The 18063-nt window shown below is 66.1% G+C and overlaps 1 protein-coding gene across 2 annotated transcripts in view; it reads left to right on the top strand.

Moving 5' to 3' along the window:
- AGPAT3 (1-acylglycerol-3-phosphate O-acyltransferase 3) overlaps positions 1 to 18063 on the top strand; it is a 51183-nt gene that overhangs the window by 21388 nt on the left and 11732 nt on the right. The gene's annotated exons all lie outside the window — the stretch shown is intronic.

The following is an 18063-nucleotide window of genomic DNA, read 5'->3' as shown; positions in this document are numbered from 1 at the left end:
GACTTCCACCGGAGGAGCGTGAGTTACTGCTGCACCCACCCCCTCCACGCTGAGGGGCTGTGGGGCCGCCAGCCTGAAGGGGAGTCCCAGCCTGATGGGGTGCCAGCCTGAGGGGGGCCGTCACGGTGGGGGCTGCCCTCACGCTGCTGGCGGTCTCTGGGCCCCAGCGCAGCCCGTCCCTGCTCCGTGTCTGTGTAGGAGGCACCAGCCTCCAGCCGGGACGCTCTGAGCGGCTGTGACTTCCGGGGTGACGTGCTCGGCCGAGCTTGCTTCTCTGCGGCCTCGAAAGAGACCAAGAGGTGTGGGAAGGTGCCGCCCAAGAGGCTGGGCACGGGCCAGGCCCCATCAGCGGTGTCAGCCCGGCTCCCCACAGAGGAGCGCCCTGGAGAGGCCTGGGTGAAACCTCCCGTCAGCCTTTATTTTGAAGTGAGCAGCACAGGCCCTAAGCGCACAGGTTGGCCCAGTGAGGGCCGCCGCCCTGCCCTGTGCAGAGGGGCCAGAAACAGGCCTGCGCTTTGTTTGCCCTGAGTCTGGAAAAGAAAGCTGGGGCCTTTCCACTCCGCTGCCACCCCCTGCCGGGCGTGTCCAGGTGCTCATCCTGGGGTCCGTGACCCGCTGTCACTTCACAGTGGGGCGCAGGCTCAGCCGGGCGGTGTGGGACGGGACTGTGCTGTGTGGTTTGCAGGGCAGCTGCGGTCAGCACAGCCGGGCCACACCTTGATCCAGAGCTGACGGCCCCAGGGCCTGGTCTCCAGGCTGAGCGGGTTGGAGGCTCTGCAGGGCGTGGGTGTAGGGGAAGCCCCAGCTGCCCCCCAGCAGATGCATCTGGAGGTGGGAGGGTCTCAGGACCCGGGATTCGGGAGGTGGGGCTGGGAGCTGGCAGAGGCAGTGGGGGTGGGATGTGACCCCGATTGCAATGCTGTGATGGGGCTACAGGGGGGCGCAGCGCCCCAACGACAGTGCCCAGCGGAGGGCGGGTCACCCGTGGTTCTCACCATGCGCACCATGCAGGACGCTCGGGACAGCCATGGGGCTTAACAAACGGGAGACAGAGTCTCCACGGCCACAGGTGGCGGCTCCCTCACCCCAGATAGTGTCCAGGGCGCCCTGCTAAGGCCGCTCACCCAAGATGGCGCCGTCCGCCAGCGAAGCCCGGAGCCACGGGCAGCCGGCCGGTGACTCACCCAGCTGGAGGCGCCCACAGGCCGTCGAGGTGGCGCAGCCTAGCCCATCCTGCAGCTGGGGTGGGCAGCCCGGACGCTGGACCCGACAGCAGCGCTGGCCGCCCTGGCCGCGGGGCCTCCCCGGTCACCTGCCCGACTCTGGGCCAGCGTCGGCCCCGCCAGCAGCAGCAGCAGCTCCCCGACGCCAGGCCCGGCCTCTGCTGCTCCCACAGGAGGCGTCAGAGGCCACCGGAGGGTGGCTGTGGACGCTGCCCCTCTGCAGAGGGCAGGACAGAGGCGCCCAGCCGGCTCCTGCCCGCCTGACCTCGCCTTCACCTCCGCCCCAGCCTGATTGGGCGGTTTCTCGCCCGAGGCTGATTGGCCCCTGGACCACCAGCTCATGGCCCACACCTGAGGGCCCGGCCCCCGCCCAGGCCCACCCCGGCCTCTGGCCTCTCCGCAGCAGCCGCTGGAGGAGCCTCAGCCTGGGGCTGCCCGTGGGCCCCGCCCCTCCCTGCAGCCTGACCCAGGGGCTGCTGCCCTGGGGTGACGTGGCAGGGGAACCCCATCACCCGCCACCACAGCTGCCCTGGGCTGCAGCCTGAGCCCCATGGAGCCACTGGGGGAGGGCGGTAAAATGCCCCCCACCCGCCGCTGCTTCTGCTGCCCGCAAGCAGGGCTCCCGGGCCAAGCGCTGGAGCCCCAGAGGGTGGAGGGGGAGTCTCTGGTTTCAAGACCCGCCCTCTGGCCACACCTGGGGAGAAAGGGCTGGAACCGGAGCTCTCCCGGCAGATACAGCCCCTCGGGCAGGCAGGCATCTTGGCCCACCTTTGTCTCTTGAAATGAGCACTGGCCCCAGGCAGGGGTGGGTCTGGGGGTTCCCCAAGAGAAGCTGCTCAGCAGTCCCCACCGCAGGCCTCGGGCACACCAGGGCCAGCTCTCAGGGCGCCGTCCCCGCTGTTGCGGAGACTGGGGTGGGCTCTCCTGGCATCACTTGTTGGAGTGCCTGTGGGGGAGTCTGGGCCCCCAGGATTGCCCGTGTCACCGGCAGTCCCTGGGGAGCAGCCTTGGACAGGCTAAGCCCCCCGCCGGCACTCAGGCCACCTGACCTTGCCCCCCCCCCGGGGCTCGCCAGCACCCGGGTCTCACAGCAGACCCCTGAGGTCGCCTGCCCAGCGCTGGGCCCCGTGGGAGGCGTCTCTCCCAGGCCGTGGGGACACGCCCGGTGATCCCTTCCTTCCCTCCCACGCAAGGCGCTGGCCGTGAAGGGGACGCGCCGGCCGCAGGCTCCCCAGAGCCCTGCGCCCCGCCCCGCAAGCAGCTCCCGGAGACCTGGTCACAGTCCCTTCCCCTCCGCGGCCTCTCCCGGGTGGCCCGGCTTCTCCAGGCCGGGAGGGCTGGACCTGTGTCCTTGCTCGCCCGCGTGCTTCCTGGAGAGGGGCAGGCGCCCCCTTCCCGGGCCCCTCCCAGCCCCTCGTGGCGGTGCCGGGGGGAGCCTGGTCTGGCAGGTGGGGGACTGGCGGCTCTTCCTCACTGCGGCGCCCACAGGTGGGGCCTCGCCCCGCAGACCAGATGGACGTCCAGCCCCGCGCGCCCAGGCGACTCCTGCCCGAGCACCTAGCAGGGCCCCTCGCCACCCCTACCCGGGCCCGTTGCTGTTGGGGGCTTTGCAGTCGGAGTGCCCAGTGGCTGCTGCAGGTGGGGAAGGTCGCGTTTCATCCATATTCCCAGGCGAGGGTCAGTGCCGGGGCGGGGCTGAGCCCCATGACACCCCCACGCGCAGCTTGGGCCCAAAGCCGCTTGCTGGATCACTGGGCGCCCAGTGCGGAGCCCGCGGTGGGGCTGAGAGGAGGGTGCCTCTTCCGCCGTGGGGCTCCTGTTGGCACCTGAGTGAGCCTCTGGCAGGTGCTGCTGCGGGGAGGTGGCATCTGGGCCCCTGCCCTTCCGGGCACTTGCCTGGCTCGCCAGCAGAGGCAGTGCTGGTGGCCGTGCCCCCCTCCCTGCCCTCCCTCCCTGCTCCTTGGCCAAGGGCCTCCTTATCCGACTTCTGGAAGTGCCAGAACGAGCGGCTGACGATGCTGGCCAGCTCCCCGGCCTGCGTCTTCTCCGGGCTGTGCGTCGCCCTGGTCACCCTGGCCCTGGCCTATTACTTCTACTGGTGAGCATGGCGGACCGTAGGGTGGAGAGGCTCCCCAGGGGCCTCGGTGTGCCCTCCCATCCCCAGACTGGGGGCTCCTGGCAGTGGCGGGCAGGGAGCACACTGGCCCTGGGCCGCCAGTGCTGGCCCTCCAGGAGGCCACCCGGAGCACTCCTGAAGGAGGCGCAGGGGCCTGGTGGCCAGAGTAGTGTGCCCGCGGGTGCCGGGTGCGTTTTGCAAAGAAGTGGGCACCGGCATAGCTCGTGCGGGCCTGCTGCTGGTCACCCTGCTGCTTGCTAGCCTGTCTCCCAAGGTGGACGCCGCTCGGGCTTCCACGGCGGGCAGGGAGCGGGTGGCTGCGCGGGCAGAAGTGCCCTGTGTACCTGTGACGTGTGCTGGTCTGCGCGGGCCGCCCTCCCGGTGCTGGGGACCAGCTGTCCTGCTCTTGCTGCGAGTGTGGGGCGGGGGCCTCCCTCGAGGCTGGGCCGTGGAGAAGGTGTCGGCCGATCGCCGCAGGACAGCCTTGGTGTGGACGCCGCCCAGATGGAGGGGGCAGCCACCTGCTGGTGGACTGGGGGGCTCTGAAGTCCCCGCCTCTGACTCACTTTTTTTTTTTTTGAGCCAGAGCAGGGGGTGGTTTGCTAGGGGGAGGCCCTGGCTCTCCTGAGGACCCTGGGATTACTTTTGTTTTCCTACACGCGCTGCATCTGCCGGGGGCGCCGTCTTCTGTACATCCGATTAATGCTTCTGCTTATGACGTCCACTGGGGCTCTGCAGGGGCGAGGCCGCCAGAGGGGGCAGGGCCCGTCCAGCTGGCTCAGGTCAAGGCACCCTCACACCCCAGCCTGCGCTGAGCCCCTCCCCTGGTGCCCCTCCCGCAACCACCTGCAGTGAGGGGGCAGGGCTCCCGCTTGGTGGCTTCGTGTCCTGTCCAGCCCAGCCTGGCCTAGGGGGTGTGTCCTCCGGTGAACACTGGCCACCCCGTCGTCGGCCACGCCAGTGCTACTTTCGACCCAGGGCGGCAGAACCCACTTAAAAGAATGTCCTGGAGACTGCTGAGCCCCTGTCCTTGCCTGGAGGCTCAGATGACAGCAGCCCCAGGGTTGGGCCAGGGCCTCACGCCCTCCTTCTGCTGGGCAGGGGCTCCCCACGGCCACAGGCTGACCTCCCCATGGCGGGGGCTGGAGTGCTGCTGTGTCAGTGCCACCCTCCTGGGGCGGCTCGGGGCCTCCAGGGCCAGTTTCAGTGGTCCCAGAGCTCGTGGCTCCCACAGGCACAAGCAACACGACAGGCCCGCGGGGCGGCTTCCAGGGTGGGCTCTGTACCCACGGGCGGCCAGCGCCCCCTGAGCCCCCACCTCCAGACTCCACGCATCGCACAACAGCCCCCCCCCGCCCCGCCCCGCTCTCTGTAGGGCTGGCTGATGGGTGCGGATGCCGGTCACTCACCCTCCCCGTGGGTGTGTCCGCAGCACAGCGGGCCGGGATGCACCGGGATCAGGCGGGCACAATTGTGTCTCGAGTCTTGGGGTTGGGGTGAACGTCCCCAGCACCCACCTGGAAGGTACGAGCCAGTGCTGTCCCGGCTCCACCTGCGCAGCTGTGTCTCGGCCCCGGGCGCTCGGCCTGGCTCAGTGGGGCTGCTCCGCATGTGCGTGGGGCCTGGCGGTGCGTCTCTAAGGGAAACACGTTCCCCATCTCGGAGCCAGCCGGGAGCGGAAGGGCGTCGCGCCACTGGCCTCCGGCGGGAAGGTGGCGTGGCCCCAGCAGAGTCGGCCCCGTCGGCCCGGCGACAGGCAGGTGGCCCCCGCGCCCCGCGGCAGGGCCGCTCCCTCTGGCTGTTTCTTTAGCGCTGCCCACTAGTGCCGGGGCCTTCGTGTGGAATCCTAGCAGCGTGTTTCTAACGCTAGCGGGGCAGGGCCGGTGCGGGAGCCCATCTCGGCCACGCCTCCACGGGGACGCGAGCGTGCAAATAGTTACCCTCACCCTGTCGACTGCCCGAGGGGAAGCAAATCTGAATCTGAATTAATGAAACTTGCTAAAAGAGGTAACGAAAAACTGGAAAAGTTCTCTGGGACATTTGAGAAAATACCTGCCCGGCCATTTCTTCCCCAGGAAGCCCCGCCAGGCCCGGGGTGGACGAGGTCTTCCCTGAGAGGCGCTTGCAGCGTTTCTCCAAGCAAGGTGGCCGGAGAGTCCCCTGGAACGGCAGGTCGCTTTGGGGACACGGCAGGGCTGTGTCATCTACGGACGCCCGCAGCGGTTCCGTGTCTGTCGCTTGCGGGAAATTGGCACCTTTGTTTGCTGGCTTGGGGACCCGAGTGCCCTTTCCCGCGGCTGTTTATGAACAGAGATCTTCCCGGAACTTTCACACGCGTTCTCCCCGATACTCAGCACTGTCCTGCAGTGCTGGTGGTGAGCGTGACCTTAAGTTCTAAGTGATCATGTCATGGGCCAAGGCCAAGGCCACAGACACAGGTGCGCGCGTCCTGCTTGAGCTTGGCCTCTGGAGGGGCCCAGCGGGGGCGGGGCCCTCCCACCGAGGCGGCGCCGGCTCAGCCACTGAATCAAAGGCTTCCCGGGTCACTTTTGCTCCCCTAAGTTACTAGCAGATCTGGTTTTCATCTTTAAAGATGTTGTTAGTTTATAATCAACATTAGTCCATGCCCTGCCGTGTTTTCACATTTCTATTGCTATAAAAATAATGACAGGGCCTCCCCGGGGGCGCAGCGGTTGAGCGCTGGTTGCGAAGCTGCCCGCAGCCTCTGCAGCGCCGGTTTATTCCCCGGCCTCAGGCGAGGGTCCCGCATGGCGCGCAGACCTCTCCTGCCGCCCGCTGCTCCCCTCAGCAGTGTCCTTCGGTCCTTCTGCCTGCTCTGCTCCCCGCTCTGGCTCTGGTGAATCCTCTCACCCTCCCGCGCTTCTGACTGTACCCAGTGCTTGTATAAATAAATAAATAAATCTTAAAAAAAAAAAAAAAAATGACATGTCCCGGTTTAAAAAAAAAATCAAGTAACTCAAAGGAAAGCAAGCTCCTCGCCTGTCTCCGCTCACACTTAGAATTTGTCCGCAAATGCCTTGATTTATTGATGATCTTTATATCCCTGGAAGAGCTTTCCTGAAGGCCTGCACGCGCCAGGCCCTGCCCTGGAGTCTTGGTCATCACGCGTGAGACAACCCTCGTTCGCTGCGCAGGCCCACGGCGCCTCGCGGTCACTGGTGGGCTTAGCGAGCCTCTTGCCTCCCGCCCGCCCTTCTGCGCTGCCTCCGAATTTTGTGAGTTACGCTGTTACTTCACCGTTCCCTGACAACTTAGCACTTACACTTCCTTTTTTTCTTGCATCAACTTGGATACAAGTCTCGACCCCCATTATTTAAAATATTTTGAGCTTGTGACTTTTACATTATGTTCCATAGTCTTAAATACGTTCTTTTTGCTCCTGTTGTGGGGTCATTTCTAAAGACTGAAAGTTAGAAGCAGCATTCCATACATCTTTAAAAATATGGTTGCCGCAGACGCCAGAGAAGGTACTAGAATGCTAAGTCATTAAGTCTTTTATTTTTTTAAGATTTATTTATTTATTTATACATGCACTGGGTACAGTCAGAAGCGCGGGAGGGTGAGAGAATTCACCAGAGCCAGAGCGGGGAGCAGAGCAGGCAGAAGGACCGAAGGACACTGCTGAGGGGAGCAGCGGGCGGCAGGAGAGGTCTGCGCGCCATGTGGGACCCTCGCAGGCGGCCGGAGAACGAACCGGCGCTGCAGAGGCCGCGGGCAGCTTCACAGCCCAGCGCTCAACCACTGCACCACAGGGGAGGCCCTAAGTCATTAAGTCTTTGCTGCTTAAAGAGAAAGATTTACACACCTCATGAAGCCAATTAAGGATGTTAACTTTTTCTACGTTTGGATCACAGTTTTCCTTGCAAAGCATTTTTTATTACTTGAAAATCTTAATTGCTTTTTATTTTTGAGAAAAGAAACATTCTTTTAATGCCTAAAATGTCCGATTCCTTAATCACATTCTCTGCTGAGCAAGTTCTGTTAATGCTTTCTCTCTGTCGCTGTCCTGTTCTTTCCAGGCAGGCTCTAGCTGTCCGTCCTGGCACTTCTTTTCCTTGCATGGGTCGGCCCTTTCTTTTTTCTTAAATCCCACGTCTTTGTCTTCATTAGGTTTCACCTTGTTCTGCTGGACTGTGTCCTTAAGCAATCTTTGCACAAAGAATGAGGGAAGTTAAATTTCTGAAAACTTGTCCGTCGTGATCTGTGTCTTCAGTCTTTCTGTCACTCAGGGTCCTGTTAGAGAGCAAAGCTTGTGCAAACCGTGGAACGCGAGGAGAACTGAGCAAGGACACTGTTGACAGAGGTGTGGGCAGGGAGCGGGGGACGTGGTGAGAAGGTAAAGAAAACAGCCAAGCCCGAGCCAGTGCGTTCTTGCTGAGAGTGTAGCTCGTTTCAGCCACGTTTTCGCGGCGGGAGGGGCCAGGGGAAGGTAGGAGTGCCGTGGAGTTAAATTGTACTTTTCTTGGTCTCAGTCCAAATTTTGTGAAATTTGTAAAGTGGCTCCCCTTTGGGTTGTGCTCAGGCATTAGATTCCAGAGGAAAGGCGGCGTGTGCCTTCCTGCTGCGGGCCCCAGGCCTCCCGCCCACAGCGCCCGTGACGGCGGCAGCTGCCGGAGACCACGCGTCCCTCACACACGATGCGAGCAAAGGTCTTCGTGGAGCCAGTGCTGGTGTCCCATTCTGTCGGCGGCCCTTGGGGTGTGCAGGTCGCAGGTCTGGAACCGGAAGACGGGGGAGGAAGTCATGCAGGAGGGAGGAGCAACCTGGAACGAGCTGTGATTTTCCAAATGGGATCACACGGCACGCACGGCGCTGGGCGCACAGCGGGCACCCTCCTCCGCCACCCCCATGGGGTGTCCAGTAGCAGTGCCAGGCCAGGGGGCTGGGCTTTCTACACTGGTCAGGAGAAATTGAAAAGTAAAAGCAATTTTAAAAATTTAAATGTTGCAAAGTCATCCTCAAATAGCTGGCCGTTTCTAGGGTTGGTTTTTTTTTTTGACAATTTTTGAAGACTGATTTCCAAGGGCAGGTGTCCCCAAACATCTGCAGAATCCGGTACTGCCTTCTTACACCACACACAGGCGCACACCACACACGCATACGCCACACCACACACACTCACCACATCACACACCACACACACACCCCCAAACACCACAGCACACACACGCACACACACTCACACGGGAAGCCATCAAGTTCTATTCTAATCTCGGGTTTTGTTTAATATATGAACTGGAAATAAATCTCAACAACAGGGTTTAGTGGGTCATCCAGGTGAATGCTGGGCCTAGAGTCGCCAGCTGAGGCCCCTGCAGGCACTGCCTGTCCAAGGGTGGCCTTGGTTTCCGTGGGCAGGAGCAGCAGGGCGTTGCCTAAACCAGCCACCCTCGGGGCGTCGCCTCTGGGGGTCCTGATCTGCGCATGGTGCTCTCTGCAGAGGGTGCGTCTTCATGCCCTGAGCCCTCCCCATGGCGGGGGTTCCAGACTGGGGCTTACCCCTCACATGGGTGTCCTGGCTGTTGCTGGTGTGGGTCAGCTGGCAGGCACGTCCACACCCTCCCGCTCCACCCGCTCCTTGCCCTGTCCCCCGGCCTCCTCGCTGTGCTGCTCTGTACTGGCAGAAAGTGAAAGTGAATTCAGCCCCCCGATCTTTTTTTTTTTTAGATTTATTTATTTATTTATACATGCACTGGGTACAGTCAGAAGCGCGGGAGGGCGAGAGGATTCACCAGAGCCAGAGCGGGGAGCAGAGCAGGCAGACTGACGAAGGACACTGCTGAGGGGAGCAGCGGGCGGCAGGAGAGGTCTGCGCGCCATGTAGGGCCCTCGCCCGGCAGCCGGGGATGGCACCAGCACTGCAGAGGCTGCGGGCAGCTTCACAACCCAGCGCTCAACTGCTGCGCCAATGGGGAGGCCCTCCCTCCCCCAGCCTTTTTGAGCTAGATCTTAAGAAAATGGGTTGTTTATGGACTTTGAGGACTGAAGTATCTCAGAATTCTGGAGGCCTTCGCCTGGCCAGGGCCTTGCGATACCAGCTGGAGGCTTCTGGAGCCCGTAGACTTGTGGGTTCTCTGCGGCCCTGGTTTCACTGCGTGGGTTTCACCAGGGGCCAGTGGGAGGGTGGTTTGGGGGACAGAGACATGGCGCCTCGGGCCACTTGGTCCTCGTGGAGAGATCCTGTGCTTGGGGTTGCAGGTGACGGCCTCGGCATCCCCAGGGGCCCTCCCAGCTCCTTCACGGGACTAGAAAGGTGCCAGGCCCTGCCAGGCCTTGGTGTTGGTGTTCTTGAGGTACACTGGTCATGCACCATTCTCTGCGGGCTGTGGGGAGTGCTCTCCAAAGTCCCACCCGAGCTCACACCCGCCAGGACCAGTCTGGATTACCCCTCCGGGGTCTGAGGCCTGGCGGGGCAGGTGGCCCAGCTGGCCCCCGCGCATGGTGGTGAGGGGCAGAGGCGGTCTGTGGGCGGACAGCCCCCGGCCATGCGCAGTGCGGACGGGGCATGCGCCAGCGGCCCAGGGAGCGCAGCGGTGGCACCGAGGTCCTTGCGTCTGGCAAAGTCAGGGCTCTGCTCCGGTGGAGCCTGCGGGCCCGGCCGTGGGGGAGGGGCCTCAAGTGTTTCCTGGAGCTGGACCCAGGAAGGAGCCGCTCCAAGCAGGGCGACGAGGGCCTTTGCTTCCCCTGGGGCTGTGGGTCTCGGCCCGAGCGGGGCGACCTGGGTGCCAGGCGAGCGCAGGCCTGGGCAGGCGGGCGGCCCGACATTTCACCCAGTTGGCAGCCGGCTTGACCCCGCCGCTCCCGCAGAGGGAGGAGCAGGAGAGCGGGAGAGGCGCTGGGAGGCCCGGGGCCGGCTCTCCAGCCAGGGCTATATTTATGCTCCGGAGGTGGTGCGTGCCCCTGCCCCTGCCCCTGCCCCTGCCCCGCCACGTCCTGCCGTGAGGCCCTGGCATTGCCACCTGCGGCAGCCGCGGCCCCGGGAGTCGGCTCGCGGAGAGGAGAGGGGCCCGAGTGAAGAGCAGGTGAGGGCCACTCCCCGCCGGCGCGCCCCCAACTCTGCTCGCCCGCACCCCGCCCGAGGGGAGCCGCCAGCCTGCGGGGAGGGCAGGGAGCACCCCCAGCGCCGCCCCCAGCGGGAGAGGAAAGTGTCCCGGGAAGGTCATGCTTTCGAAGGGCAGGAGGCTCTGGCGTGCTCCTTCGCGGCTCCCGGGACACTGCCCGCCCAGGAGGGTCCCCTGGGCCCGGCGCCTCGCGTGGGGCGGGCCCGTGGGGCTGCCCGGAGCTGCACGCAGAGGGCTGATGGGCAGGACAGAGTCGCGTCCACTTTGGGGGTCTGGGGAACGTGGGAGAGAAGAGACAAGGACGGTCTGGGGCGCGGGAGCACCGGGCGCGGGAGCACCCGGCGCGGGTCCCGGCAAGTCCCGGCTCAGCCTCGCCGCGGGCCGGGGCCAGCCCAGGCCTCTCCGGCGCACTCGCGGCTCCTAGTTTTACTGGAAAAAACAAAGAGGGCGGGACAGTCTCACTCCCAGGGCAGAGTCGCTCCTGACCTCGGGCCCCACGGCCCCGCCGGCGGCTGTTCCTCTGGGGGTGCTGTGGCCGGAGCCGCCGCCACCCCGTCTCGTCCAGCCCCGCAGCTGCATGTCCCGGTGACGGTGTCGGGGGGCCGGGCGGGGAAGGGGGCCGGCCACCGGGGTCAGGGCTCGGGTGCTGGGCCTGACTGTGCCCGGACCTGCTCACACCCGCCCCTTTTCCCATCTGGGGGACTCAGCTCCAGCTCCAGGAGTGTGGGGGTCCCTGGGCCCCACCCGGGCCCCTCTGGACCCATCCTGAGTGCCCCCGAAATGTCTGCACCGCCCCCCCTCACAGTCCTGCGTGACTGTCTCACAGATCTGATTCACATTTTGGGAATCCACCCCCGAAACACAGGTCCCCCGGAGCTGCTCAAAGCCGGGAGAAGGGACGCTCGCGTGAGCCCTTGACCCCGAGGGACAGTGCCCCGTTCCGGCTGGCTCGTGGGTGACCGGGGCTCTGGCCTCTGCGCCTGCTCCGTGTCTGGGTCGTGATGCTGCTTTCATGGTGGAGGTGGAGGACGTTTTTTGCCAGTGGCCTATTCCCCCTCCGAGGTTCCTGTTCTCATGAAACTACAATTCGAGAAGCTTCGTCAGGACCATCCTGGTCACCTCCCTGCAGTGCCTGGTGGGAGGGGACGCCGCGGCCCCCAGCGATCTGGGTCTCATCAGGCCTCAGGTGCCGCAGCCAAGCCCCTGCGCCAACACCCTCGCCCGCCCCAGGGTCCCTGAGTCCTGCGGGACCAGTGTGTGCATATGTGCACACCTGTGTACACACGTGTGCAGGCAGTGTGGGGTGAGCACATCTGTGTGCACCTTCCCCTGCCCCCTGAGTTGTCCTGAGACCTCAGGTCTTTGTGGGCCAAGAAGAGGCGCTGACTTGCAGCTTGTCAGCTGTATTCCCGTTGTGGAGGCGTGACAAGCTCTGCATTTCCCAGGGGAAGCCAGAACTCACACGAGTGTGAGATACAGTGTGCAAGTGGAAGGTGCCTTAGCAGCCAGGCCACCGCTGACTGCAGGCAGGCATTTCTCTTGAGCGCAGTGTCCTCGCGTGCTTCCTTGCAGCAGAACCACGGCCAGGTCAGCTTAGCGCTGACTCCTGTGTGTGCCTGTGTCACATGTGCCTTGCACACTCCTTTGTGTGCATGCACGCTGGTGTGCATATATGTGCGAGTCTGTGCATGTACACATTGTGCATGCCTTATGCGTGTGTGCCCGCCCGTGTGTGCATATGTGCACACCTGTGTACACACGTGTGCAGGCAGTGTGGGGTGAGCACATCTGTGTGCACGCCTGTGCATGTTGTGTCTTGGAGCTGGGCGCCCACCTGTGCCGCCCTCTCTGCCAGCTGTCTGGGGCGCCGCTGTGTCCGCAGCCCCAACTTGTCACAGGTGGATTGTGCAGTCATCGACCCCAGGCTTCACAAGCCCCACCTCCTGCCGCGGGCACCCACCACTCACACCGGTAAAACCCTCAGAATAAGCTCGAAAGATAAAAGATCGGGAGTTGGGAGATGGGGTAGGTGGGCGTGAGGGGCTTTGCAGGCCTCCAGCTGCCTTGTGCGCTGTGCCAGGCCCTGTGCCTGAGCTTCTCCCGGCCCACTGCCCCTTCCCGCCAGGGCGGCACCAGGGGAGACCCGCCACTCACCTCCCTGGTTCAGTCTTTTCCGACGGCCCCTGGGGGGAGCTTCTCCCCTCCAGGCGGTGGCCTGGAGGCCCCGGGGTCCTTGGATCCACCTGGCTCCCGTGGCCAGCAGGCAGGATGGAGCCCAGCTCCGCTCTTCCAGCCTGAGTGCCTTGCTGGGCCTTGCCAGCTGGAGCGGCACCCCAGATTTACCCTGTGAGCACTGCTTCCTCCTCAGACTGGCCAGCCCTTCCCGAGTTGCACAGGAGCCTAGTCTTGGGTGCGTGGTCAGGACAGCACCGAGCAGGCTAGGGGCCGGGTCGGAGCCCTGCTGCCACCGACGCATGAGCAGCAGAGGTGACCCCACACGGGCCTCTGGCACGCATGGCGGGACCTCAGGCCCCCGTCTCCGCGGCCGATCAGTGCTGGTCCCCGCCAGCTGCTCGTCCCCTGCGTCCGCTGGCGGCGGCTGGCGTGGTCTCGGGCTCGCTGGCCGGGTGCGCTGGGCTCCCCCTGCCCCGGGTCCTCGGGTGCCAGCTGTGGGCCCAGGGCAGCATCGAGGTGGGGGTGGGCTTCGGGGTCCGGGTGCGCGGCCGTCTGCCCGTGGTGCGAGGCCTGGGCTGCTGGGGCGGGCTGTGCTGCATTTGGTCTCGGGTGCGGTGTCGGGGCACACGAGCGCGCTGTCGGCTGGCAGCTTTGCTCGGCCTGTGGCCGCCACCCTGGGGTCCTGGCCCAGCCGCCGCCTGCTTGCCGGCCCCTGCCTGGTCTGGGGGTCTGCTGTCCCAGCTGTTCTTCCCCTGGGGTCTGCGACTTTCTGCAGGAACAGGCTGGGCCGGGAGAGTCAGTTTCCACCAGGTTGTTACATTTACAAGCCTTGTGTATCACTCGCCGGCTACTAAGAAACCACCTCACATGTAGCCATCCAAGACCAGCCCTGGGGCCGCGTCCCTCTGGGCTGACCCCGCCTGCCTGGGCGTGGGCAGCCTCATCAGCGTCGCTGCTCAGCCGCCGGAGGGTGTCAGGCCTTGTGGCCGCGTCTCTCTCGCATGTACCCCGCCCCTCTCCTCTCTGTTACGCGTCCCTGGAGCGTGTCCCCTGGCCAGGGCCCCTCGCTCCAAAGTGGGACAGGCTGCCGTGTCCTCCCCTGGCCCCTGGATGCGTCCACCTGCTGGTCCCAGGCCCTGGACTGCCAGCGTCCCCTTTCTGTCCACAGAGAGGGACAACGGAGCGACCGAGGACACCCTCTCTTGGGGACGGGGGCACCCAACAGACTGGGCCCGGGGACCCCAGGGGTCAGTGGCTTCGAGCTGCAATGTCGGAAGGAAACACCCTTCTCTGGTCCCGGCTCTGGGCGCTGCAGCCAGGCTGGCCCCGGCACCCGTGAGAGCTGACTTCTGCAGTGTGTCCATTTCGTCTTGTGAACATTGCTGTGACCTCGCCGTGGACAGTCACGGGGCCACCGTCAGGCCTCTCGGGTCTGACGGCCGCAGCCTCCCCCTCGGGCAGCGAGGCCTCCGCCTGCCCGCTGTGCTGCCCGTGGGCTCTGGTCGCGCTGGGCTTGGGCCGAGGAGATGATTCTCAGCCAAGAACTAGGTCGTGGCTCGCAGCCTTCCTGAAGGACTGGGTGTCTCTGCGCGGGGATGACCTGAATCTGAAGGCAGCCCCTCCGCACCGCGGCGCGGGCGGTGCTTACGGACCCGAAGGTTTGGGTTGGGCTCTTCACTATACCGGCCTGCATGCGTCTCTTGGATCACACGGCGCGGAGGCCTCGGCCCTTCCCTCCACGCCGGCGGCAGGCTGGGCCGGGGGCGACCGTGCCGCATTACGTCCTCACGGCGATGTCACCGCGCGGCCCGGCCCTGCTCCCCGGCGCGGCCCTCCGCCCGCCGGCGCTCCCTGCCCCTCCGGACTGCGTCCGCGGCGTGGCCGCCTCCAGCACCCCTCCGCCCCGTCTCCCCCGGGGCTTCGGGTCAGCGGCGGGCGGGAGTCCCCGTGAGGCCGGCCGGGCTGTGTTCCCAGCGGGAGCGGGGCGGGCCGGGGCGGGCGCCTGCGAGGAGCGTTCGCCCCGTAACTCCCGGGCAGGGTTTGCTCCTGGTCTCCGCTGTGCTCGGACCGTGTGTGCCCGGCCCAGGCCGCTCCTCGGGCCCGCACCCCACCGGGGCGGGCTGTCCCCGCCGTCCCGTGTCCCCTGCCGGTCCTCCTCCTGGACCGTCTCCGGGCGTTTCCTGACTCACTCGGAGCGCAGGGCCGCACTCGCTGACCAGAAACCTGGGGCTCCCGCCCCCGTGTCACCAGCCGCAGGGCTCGAGGAAGGAGGGAGGGCGCGGCCGTTTCTTGATCCTCCTTCAGATGGACTGTGAGTTCGGATCACTGAAACCCACGAGTGAAAAGTTCGCACCCTGCAGTCCAGTCCCAGCACCTGGAACGCCAGGAGAGCCTCTCTCGGCCTGTCTCCCCACCTCCCGCTCCGCCAGCCGCTGTGTGCTGGGCTCGGGGGGCTGCAGGCTGGGCAGGACCCGGCGTGGCGCTCCCCGAGCAGGCACATGGGCTGCGTCCCCCCGGGCCCAGGGGCCAGGGCAGCAGGGCCAGCTCAGGTGCCGGGGGTGGCAGCGGGCAGCGCCGGTGTGGCTCCTGCCTGGTGGCAGCGGTGGCGGCGCTGTGGGGGCCGGTGGACGGAAGCCGGGCCGAGCCCGTGGACGCAGCGCCTCGTCTGCAGGCAGCCGTTACCTGTGGGCGTGGCCGGGGCGGAGGGGGGCTGCCCGTGTCCTCAGGTGGCCCCTGCTCTGCGTTTGGCACGGGGCCTGGTCTCGTCTCCCTGAAGGGACACCCGTCGGGGCCAGGGCCCGCCGCAGTGGCCCTCCCGCCTCTGTAAGACCTTATTTCCGGACAGCGGAGTCTGAGGTGCTGGGCCGGGGCCCCGCTCACCGGCCCTGTGGGGACACAGCTCGTGCGCGGTGGGCACGCCAGGGCAGCCGGGGAGGGCAGGACGCCTCCCAGCCGGGAGCTGGTCCGCGTGTCTGGCGGAGGTGGGGAGATACGCCGGGAGCGTCTTTCCTGATGTTCCAGACGCCGGGGCTGGATTTCAGGGTGAGAAGAACTTTTTATTTGTGGGTTTCAACGATCCGAACTCACAGTCCATCGGAAGCAGAAACAAGAAACGGCCACGCCCTCCCTGCCCAGCACCACCACGTTTCTGTGGCGCCGCCGGGCGCCTGACATCAGACCTGTGGGCTCGTGAAGGGCTCGGGACAGGCGTAGGCCGTCAGGCTCCGGTGTCCAGGGCCTTCAGGCCTCGGTGTCTATCGCCCTCGGGGCTCATGGTCAACACGCTCTTCTGAATGTCCCCGTGTGCTTCCGGAGCGCCCGGCCACGAGGGGCGCGGGCTGCAGAGCGTGGGGTGCCGGCCGGAGATGCCCGTCCGGCCCGTCACCTTTTACCTGCAGAAGCCGGGGGATGCCGGGCTTTGCACCGGGGACGGGGCACGGCGCCTTTCCCTGTGCCCGGGGTGCGGCCCGCGGCCTCGTCCTGTGGCGTCCTCCGAGGGGGAGGAGGGGACGGAGGGCCGCAGGCGCCCCCGCAGGCTGGGGTGGTCCGGGCGGATGACCCCTGCCCCCGCCCCAGCTCTCCGCCTCTTAGTCTTCCGCTCAGAAGAGACAGCGGCAGCGTCTGTGGTCACGCACCCGTCCTTGCAGAGCGGCGGGGCGGGGTGGCAGCTTTGGGCCGGCCGGGGCAGCTGGGGGCGGGTGGGGCAGGGCTCGTGCGGCGTGGCCCGCGTCTCAGAAATAAAGCTTCTGTAAAAAGGAAATATCACCCAATGCCAGTGTCTCTGCCCCCGGCGTGTGTGGCAGCGTGAGTCTGTGTGGGGGCGCAGGCTTAAGAAATCCTACGGGGTGCGGCCAACACCGGGGCCTGGTCAGGCCCCTTCCTGGTGCTTTCCCGCTCTGCCTGGCTGGGGGCCGAGCACGCCCTGCGCGGCACCTCGCTGCCAGGGGCGGTGGGCCGCCGCTCTCCGGAAGGTCCGAGAGGAAGCGGTCAGAGCCTGCAGGTCCCCTGCGACAGGCGGGCCGGGCGGCCCCCGCATGGCCAGGCTGTGGCCATCACTGCGGCACACAGTGGGAACACTGGCCGTCAGCCCAGCTGCGGGCCGAGCCCCCAGACGCCAGGGTACGTTGCCCCGCACCTCAGGAAGGGGCCTGGCCGGGGGGTGCACACTGGGGAGGGTGGGCACGCTGCCCCCGTGACCTCTGAACCGTGCGAGGTGTCCTCCATGAAGGGGGTGGCGGAGCCAGAGCTCGAGCCTGCGCTCGCCAAGGCCCGGTCATTCTGGCCCGGGGCACGCTATGTGCCCTGACCGGGGATGGGGCGGGCATGTTAGCAGAGTGAGGGGTACCCTGGGCCCCCCAAATCTGCATGCTCTGAAGGGGCTTGGCCATCAGCGCTCAAAGACAAAGCGGACTCTGAGCGCGTGAGGCCTTCAACAGAAGCGTGGCAGGTCCATGCAGTTTCCCAATAAAACGCCCAGAGCCGCCCATCTGTCCCCTCGGGGGTCAGCGCCCTGACAGACAGGGGCCCGAAAACCTGCCCCGTCAAGGCCCCTCCCAGAGGGCCCTGGGAGCGGGCGGGGGGCGGGCAGCGGGTCCGGGGGAAAGCAGCAGATCGGCACCCGAGTTCCGACAGAGGCTGCCCGTCGCCTCCCCGGTCTCTCCCCACAGTCTCTGTAGGGGTGTCCGCGAGTCTCCTCCAGGGGGCTCCTCCCCGCCCCCCAGGTCCCCGGCGCGAGCTGAGCAGCAGGCCCTGCCTCCTGCACCCGTCTCAGCCCCGTCTCCTCCTGTCGCCCTGCGTCCTCTGTCTCCGCCTGGCCAGCCGCTCCGCCGGCGTCCAGGGCTGGGACCGGCACCCCCCTTGCTAGCGGAGAGGGCTCTGCTGCAGGCGGCCTGCGTGCCCGCGGGGGCGGCCGCCTCAGACCCTCTGTCTGTGAAAGGGAAGCGGCCTCGGCCCGGCTCGCACTTGGGCACCGCCTTGCAGAGGGACCCCCATCCCTGCGGGGGCTGCAGCCGCTGCTCACCGCACCTGGTCTCAGGTGTCCCGGCCTGGGTGGGGACGGCTGGCTTCTCCCGTGTGAGCCTGGACAAGTCACGAGGCCACGCTGCCCTGCGGCTGGGCTGCTCAGGGCAGTGGCGCAGCGGCCTGGGGAGGTGTTCACCGCGGTGCAGACCGTGGCATCCACCCCACCCCCTGCAGCCTGCGTGAGAGTGGGCGTCACCGCGCGGTGGAGAGCCCGGAGCCCCTGTGCTGCCGCACCCGTAGGTGGCCCCCGCGCGCCGACCCCGACTCCAGCACGTCCTCCACGCCGGCCGGGGCTCGCGCTCGGGTTCCTGCGCTGCAGGGTCAGCTGGGCTGCGGCTCGGCATCCCCGGGCCCTCCAGCCAGTGTCCCCACCCTGCGGCCCGGCGGCCGGAGCGTCCCCTGACCTGGCCGCAGGAGCCTGTCGGTGCTCCTCAGCCATGGGGAG

This window comes from Talpa occidentalis, unplaced genomic scaffold, assembly GCF_014898055.3.
Source record: "Talpa occidentalis isolate TD23 unplaced genomic scaffold, MPIMG_talOcc4v2.1 talOcc4.4, whole genome shotgun sequence".
NCBI lineage: Eukaryota > Metazoa > Chordata > Mammalia > Eulipotyphla > Talpidae > Talpa > Talpa occidentalis.
Note: the sequence above shows the minus strand (reverse complement) of the source record. Positions and strands in the feature narration are given on the sequence as shown.